We start from the raw sequence: 8,687 nt of genomic DNA, 5'->3' as shown, positions 1-8,687 counted from the left end.
TACAAGTTGTTCATCATGATGATGGTGAGGCACCTCATGTCAACTGGAAAAGCTGTGGTATTGAGACACTTTCCTTCTCTCCGTCCACCAATGCGGTTTTGAACATTTTCTATAGACAAAATTCTGTCTTTGTAGTTGGTAAACTCATGCTCTTCTGAACCCTCAAGACCAAGGACCCTATCAATATCATGAGCATCTAGAGTGAATTCATGCGCTCTTATCCAACAATCTAGCTCATCTTCCCTAATCTTCACATTAGAGTAAAATTCTCTTATTAGAGGCTCACACACACCCGGTAATCCACTTAACAAATATGTGTATAAACACCCTTGAACGTTTAGACCCCCAAATTACAGGGCAAAAATGGATTTTTGAAATTTTCAGATTTTTTTTTTTAAACAAAACACTTTCCAAAAACACCTAAAACATTCAAAAATCTTTTTGTGCTTGAATTAACAAAGATTGAGCATGTGAAAACACATCTCATCAAGTACAATCATACAAATGAATATGGCATTTATTGAACATAAACTTGTGTGTTGTGTGTGGATATTAACAATGAGATAGTCCTTAGTCTAATGTGAAGCTTCAATGATCAATTCAACCAAGGCATACACAATTAGCACTAGATCATGTGATCTATCTCAATTATAGTAATATGTATATATGACCTCCCACAAAACTTGATAACATATCTTGGAGCTTTACATTTGACTCCTCTTTTAATCAGAACATTTGATCTTTTTGATCCTTTGAGACAATTACCTCTCATTGTGAGAGTGATATTTTATATTTCACTTCAATGAACTAGCCTTTGGCTTTTTGAATAAACAATCACTTTAATTTTAGGTCACTTACCCTTTTTCCTAGTCAAATACTAGAATGTGCGACAGGCTTTTGCAGCTCAAAATCTCTTTTCATTTGGAGATTTACATTTGGTGAGCTCTTTTTAGCAAAAACAAAAGTAAAGAGTGGGAAGATATATAGACACAAGTCTATGCATGTCTCAAGATCATCATAACCATTCACTAATCATTCATGACAAGTTTGAAGATCTATTTACAACAATCACATAGATTTCAAGATTTCTCCCACAGTGATATGAGTGCAAAGAAACAAGCAATGCTCGTAAATGCACAAAGCCATTAGCACAAAGGTACAAGGCAAAACAAGTTTTGAGACAAAAACTCAACAATGTCAATCAAACTTTTTGATTTTCTAATTTTTATGTGATTTTTGGATTTTTGACACTAGAAGAAAAAGATTGATTAAAAACAACAAAAAAATCAAAAGTATGCACGAGTAGACAAGCAAACAACCATCAGCAAAAACAACAAGCAAACAAACAAACATCGTCGCAAAGCATAGGAAGTATTAATGCATGAACATGTTGTAATGCTTATGCATGAGTACCCTTTTTCACCCACACGTCACTTGGATTTGGGGTGATTTCCTTATAGGATTGGGTACGGGGGTTAAGGCTTTCAGACCTTCGTGAGAAGCTTTCCAAGCAGTTGGTGAATGCACCAATCATCTTCATCACGTTCATCATTCCAGGATCACCATTTTGATCTCTAGATTGTTCACCTGCCCAATTTCTTCTATCATTTCTAGGTCCTCGTGACCTTTGAGGAGTTGCACTATTCTTTGCTCTCAGCTTTTGGCAATTTGGTCGAGTATGCCCTTGAAATCCGCAATGATGACACACATAAGTTGATCTAGGACCTCTTTGTGGTCGTGGACGAGACTTGGCATGAGATTCAGACCTGCCCACATACTGATTGCGGGGATTCAACAACCGTTGGTTCTCCACATTCTTCTTCTCCTCCATCTTGAGCTTTTCAGCAGTAAGGTCAACTTCAACTGGATCTTTAGCCTTTACAAACTTCACTTCTTTAGTGACAGTTCCAGATGAGCTACTTCCTCCAGTATATCCCAATCCGGATTTGTCTGAAAAACTCTTTTGAGATGAAATAACATCATCTAGCTTCTTGGTGGTGACCCTCTCTATTTTAGCATTTGCTTGCACAACCTCTTGCTTAAGAAATCTCACTTTTGTGTAAACTTCTGACAGCTCACCATTCAGTGTCTCTATCTCACATTTGGCCTCCTTATATCGGATTAGGAGACTTTTATAGTCCTCCTCTGCCTTCTTCATTTTTCTCACAGCAACCTTGGCCACCCTTGTGTACTCACCCGACTTCTCCAGGGGTGAGTTATAATTCTCTTGAAGATTGGCTGTGCTTTCATTTTCTTCAGCATCTGATTCTTCAACAATTCCCAGTGATTTTTCATCACTATGTTCTTCAAGGTCTCGTACAAGCAGATTCAACTCGTCTGAAGAGTCAACATGAGCAATAGTCATAAAAACTGAGTAGTTCCCCTCTCCATCACAGCTTTCTTTAGATTCTGAGTCGGATGAATCCGAGTCACTCAATGTTGTGGTATACACTTTGCCTTTCGATTTCAAATAATTCGAACATTCTTTCTTAAAGTGTCTATGCCCGTTACATTCGAAACAAGTGACACCTTGTGTAGGTTGGGATTCTTTTCCATCTTTCTTTTTGAATTCCCTTTTCTCCCTTCCTGAACTTTGGAATTTTCTTTTACCACCAAATTTGCCATTATTTTTGAATTTCAAGAACTTTCTGAAATTTTTAACAAGGTATGCAATATCTTTGTCAACCTCATCTTCTCCCGATGAGTCTTGATCTTCCACCTTCTCATTAATGGTCTTAAGAGCAAGAGATTTACTCTTCCGTTGATTGGGCAGTGACATCTCATAAGTCTGAAGAGAACCAACCAGCTCCTGGACTTTGATGTCATCAAGGTCCTTGCTCTCTTCAATCACTGTCACTTTAGCACAAAACTTTCCGGCAATGATTGAAGAATCTTCCTTACAATTTTAGAATCCTCCGTTTTCTCCCCCAAATTGAACTTGCTGACAACCACCTCATTTAGCTTCCCATAGAAAGAGTCAAAGGACTCATCCTCACTCATTTTGAGCTCCTCAAATCGAGTGGTCAGCATTTGCAACTTGGTGTCTTTCACTTTCTTCGTGCCTTCGTAGGTGGTTTCCAATATCTCCCATGCTTCTTTGGCAATGGTAATGTGAGAGATCTTGTGAAATTCATTTGGAGACACATCACAGAAAATAGCATTGAGTGCTTTACTGTTAGCATTAGATGCAGCAAGTGCTGCCTTATCCCATGTGGATTTGGCTGCCTCAGGTCTGGTCCAACTAATCTCAACAGCATCCCAAACAGATTCATCAATTGAGCAAAGAAATGCTCTCATGCGAACCTTCCAAAAAGCATAATTACTACCTTCAAAATATGGAGGTGCATTTAGGGATTGAGACCGATCCATCTCAATAGGGAGTCAAGGATCACACAAGTGTACCCGCTCTGATACCAATTGAAAGTTCAAATATGTGTATAAACACCCTTGAACGTTTAGACCCCCAATTTACAAATTAACCAATTCAAGCATTATATCAAACAACTAGTGTGCGGAAAATGAACATAAGCTATGATATAGAATTGGATAAACTATCTAAGCCAAATTAAAATCACAACCCACAGCAAATAATAAAAGGCAAAGATAAAAGGGAAGGAAGATGCAAACACAAAGACAACACGCGATGTGTTATCGAAGAGGAAACCGAAGCCCTCGGCGTAAAACCTCTCCGCCGCCCTCCAAGTGGTAAACAATCCACTAGAAAATGTAGTTGGGATACATGGACAGCAATAGACCCTCTAAGCCTAATCTACCCAGTGCACCTAAGCCCTCCAAGCTTCTTGCTCCAACGAGATTGCGCCGAACCTTTTTCTTTTCTAGCTTCCCGGATTCCGCTACTAGACCGTAGTATCAACCAATGTAGATTGGTTCCTTCCTAATTGCTTCCCAGAAATCCAAACAACCCTCTCACAGTAATGGGTATGGTGAGAACAAGGTGTTGGTAAAAAGCCTCTCAAGGATTTGGCAATGGAGAGGAAGAGAGTTGAGGAATTTGAAGAGACTCTAATGTATAGATTGTGGGTGAATCAATCTTATTTTTCTTTAGGGTTTCTCTCTTAAAATTCTCTCTGGAAGCTCTCTTTCTTTTGTGGGTATAAGGGGTATATATACTAGGGTGAGAGAGGAATGTGAAACGTCAGGGTTTTCAAAACAGGGCTGGCTCGCGGCTTGGCCTCGTGACTTGATTGAGTCTCGAGATCCAGTCGCGAGATAACCATATGGCCAGTTGTCCTGTTTTGTCCTGTAGTGCTCCAGCTAGCATGACTGTTCACCTTCTGACATGCTTGGCACGTGTGCTGCGTCTGGCGGCTTGCAGCCGCGAGTCACCCGCAAGGCCCAGCCACGAGTCTCTGTTTTCTTGCACACTCTTGAGCAAACTTCACTCTATCTCACTCACTACCCTTACAACAAGCCCACCTAAATACAGGATTACTAAATGCTGAAATACAAGCAAATTTGACACGGAATAAAGCCAATTAGATGGTTGAATAAATTCAACCTTACAATCACTATGTTTCTAAGACTCCTAACTTGACACAGATTCAACATCAACTTGCGGGACATGTTAGGTCTAAGATTTGGTGTGAAGTCCGATACTTAGAAAGAGCAAATCAGCTCTATTCATGGTTGAAGGATGAGAAGAAGATTCTGATAATTTTGGATGATGTTTGGGCAAGCCATGACTTTGACCTGAAAGATATAGGAATTCCCTTTGGGGTTGATCGTTAGGCCGGCAAAATTTTGTACATCACAAAATGAATGATCATGTAGCAATGTAGCATCATGGGGCTCCAAACAAAGAAGATACCACTCAATGTGTTATCAGAAGGAGATTCATGGGCTTTGTTTAGGAGATTTGTGGGTGAAGTTGTTGGCTCACCAAGCTTCAACTCAGTGGCAAGGGAAGTTGTCGAAGAATGTGGAGGATTGCCATCATTGCTTATAAAAATTGTGACTGCGAGACTAAGATTTAAATCCTTAGACGAATGGAAGAATTTTTGTAGGCTACTTAAGGAATTGCGAGCTCTGAATAAAAAAGAGTTGCTCGATGTATATTTGATTTCATTGTAAAAATGATATATATATATATATATATATTTTTTTTTTTTGAAGCCCTTTTTTTTTTTTTTTTTTTTTTGAGAAAGGAATGAATCCACTTTTATTAAGAAAATAATCAACTTTAAGTCGTTACATCAACATACAACAAATAAGAAATGTCTGGCGGAACCGATTCCATCCAAACGGACAAAGGTGAAGAATTTCTTGCTCTCCTAGCTAAAGCATGAGCAACTCCGTTGTCCTGCCGCCTCACGTGAGAGAAAGAACAGGATTGAAACCAACCCATAAACGACATGCAGTCTTTAACAATGTGCCCAATACTGGACCTGTCTGGGCAGCCCCCTGTTAGGGCCTTTACAACATTCTCTAAATCACCTTCAAAAATAACCCTTCCCAATCCCAATTCCTCCATGAAGATCATAGCCCTTCTAGCTGCCAACGCCTCAAGAATCTCCACCGTTTGAGGCATGACAATCTTCTCTGCTAGGGACGCCATCACCTGTCCCAGTTCATTCCGCACAACGACGCCGATTCCTGCTGCTTCTTCCTCTGCAAAATAAGCCTCATCGTAGTTTGCTTTGTACATCCCAGGTTTCGGTGGTGTCCAACGTTGTGACTGTGGTTGTGATCTCAATGGCATGTTCTTTGGTTTTGCCTGAAAATCTTTTAAAATAGCTTCTGCCGTGTCCACTAACTTCTCAGGTGGTAAACATTGCTCCTTGAAGTGGCGTTTGTTTCTTCTACACCAGACCAGCCATGCGATCACTGTGAACAGCTCTACGTCCTCGTCACTTTGTTTTACAGCAGACAAAAGATCACTGAATGAACCCCGGTGCAACTGAGTTTGTTTGATACAATTAAAACCACGAGTCCAGCAGCATTGACTTTGGACACAGTCCCAAAGTGCATGCATCACGGTCTCCCTGCTTGATCCGCAGTTGTTGCACACAGGAGAGTTTACCACATTCCGTCGATGGAGGTTCGCCAAGGTTGGTAAGGACTCGGTACAAGCTCTCCAACAAAATGCTTGCAAAATGCTTGCAAAATGCTTAACTGTTAATTGCATCTAATACAATGCTTGACCCAAAAAGAACCTAGCGCAATGTGAAATTTTCAAATAAATGTGATCAACTTACGCTATATATTGTCTTCTTCTTATCTAAACTTACCTATTTCTTATATTTTTATTATTGAAATTGGCTATATTGAAGATGAAAAAAAGAAGGAATTTAAACAACTTGGAAATGAGGTTTCATGTGAATAAAAAATATGAGGTTCCCTGCTTCCAAGTCGTGGCATTGAATTGGGGAAGTTGTCTGTGGTCCCTTAAGAGTAAGTGAATACACATTATAAAAGACAAAAAAAAAAAAAAAAAAAAAAACCATATTAAGCAGTTTTGCAGTGGGTTGATATACATATATACACTCTTATTGTACTATTTTTGGTTGTTGTTTTTCATTATTTAATAACATATTTATGATTTAATATTCTAAAACAGTAATTATTATGTAATAACTAAATAATTTGAGTGTCAAAAAAGAAAAAACTAAATGATTTGTTTAATTTGAGGTTTACTCTAGCACCATTGGTCATCCCTTATATGGCATGATAAGGAAGGCTTTCCTTCCAATGTGGGTCTCTCCAAGCCAAAAATGACTACAAGTGCAACACTTGGTCTAGGCAAAAATTGTCCCCACAAATATTATTTTTAATTTTTTTTAGAAACCCCAAATGGTACTCTTTCACCATTGGTCATCCCTTATATGGCATGATAAGGAAGGCTTTCCTTCCAATGTGGGACTCTCCAAGCCAAAAATGACTACAAGTGCAACACTTGGTCTAGGCAAAAATTGTCCCCTCAAATATTATTTTTAATTTTTTTTAGAAACCCCAAAACATCCTGAAACGGTACGTCAAAATAGATCGATACCGAAATATTCCGTTCTACTAAACAAATGGAAATAGGGTCCAAAATGGTATTATAACATTGCTTTCAAGCCAAAAAAAAAAAGAAAAAAAAAAAAAGAACTAAAATCTAAAAAAGGAAAAATTTTAACAGATAATCTGAAGAAAAAAAAAATTGTAACATAGCAAGTCTACCCAAGAACACCCTAAGAAAAATTTCTAGAGCTGCCACTGTTTCCAATTATCTTTCACTGTTATTCAACAATAAAAGAAGTCCTATCAAGTAAATAAATAAAGAAAATAAAGAAAAAGTATATCCCACTGCTTTTTATTTATTTATTTATTCACTATACAGTCTCAGATGCAGCATAAGAAATTTGAATAATACAGATTGACTTTTGGATTAGCAGGAATATTCTTAATAAAAGCAAACGATATTAGGATATTGTTGCTTTGCCTTCCAAAAGATACTAGGGAGAAACATTAAACAGAAAATCCTATTTAATGCCTATAACAAGAAGAATTGGCAATATTGTTGAAAAGCATTACAGGTGCAGTTGTTGACTCCCCCAACTTTGATGTTGAGGCATATGAAGTTGTTGGCAATTGCTGCCTTGATGATTGTTGAAATTAGGAGGAAATAAGAAACAAAAACACGGGGTAATGCAGAGTTAACCTGCAACAACTAAAGAAGTCTATAACCATTACTAAAGATGAACTTGTCCTCTAGTACTGAGAGACACTATGCTGCACTCAAAATTTTTTTTTTTCGATTTTTCATTTGTCTTTAATGTCTTTTTTTTTTTTTTTTTTTTAAGAATGCGATCAGAAGAAAGGACTCAATACTTTCTCTTTATATCAAAATTTTTTTCTCATTTCAAAGCAATATCTTTACTGTTTTACACAATCCTAAAGAAGAATACTATGTCCATGTTTGAGTCAATTTTTCCTTTCCAAAATTGTTAGAAATTGTCCAAGTTTGACAAATTCAGATCGCCCATTAGTGGAAATGACTGGGCTAGCAAGATGGCCTCTTATTAATGGCATTAACTCAATACAATAAAAAAAAATCCACAAAATACAAGATACAATGAAATTGAAAGTTTTAATTACAAGACTCTAAATTAGCCAATACGCTAACATCTGTTACGTGCACAAGTTGTTGCAGGGCAGGTGGCATCTTTGAAGATTTGTAGCTGTGGTGTTTTCCTTGATTTGTGCTAAGATAGTTGGTATTTGAATGTTATGTCAGTTGTAGTTTTTTAAAGTTGAGTTATTATTTTGTTCTAGCTTTTAGGAGTTGGAGTCTGTTGTTATTTAGCTCTATCTTTTAGGAGTTGGGAGTTTAAGAGGATCACAATTGTGTTAGTGGTCCTGATTTTATGCTTTGGAACGTTGCCATCTACTTGTATAAATTCAGTGGCTATTAGAATAAAAGTTATCAGAAAATTTATCATCCAAACTTATCTTTTAAGGAGGCCAGATTACCTCGAATCAATCTAGCAATTATCCATTGTTTTCTATTTAAATTCCACAAATAAGCCATCATAGGTAACGATAAGGAGATATACGTACCAAAGTGGTATCAAAGCTTGGGAATGGACCAAAGAGTGGAGCAATTGGAACAAAATGTCAGCTCCTTGGTGAGCAGACAACAATAGTTGATCGAAAAGATGGCTGATATTTATGTGAAGATTTCAGAG

Source organism: Quercus lobata, chromosome 10 (assembly GCF_001633185.2).
Source record: "Quercus lobata isolate SW786 chromosome 10, ValleyOak3.0 Primary Assembly, whole genome shotgun sequence".
In the NCBI taxonomy this organism is placed as follows: Eukaryota; Viridiplantae; Streptophyta; class Magnoliopsida; order Fagales; family Fagaceae; genus Quercus; species Quercus lobata.
Note: the sequence above shows the minus strand (reverse complement) of the source record.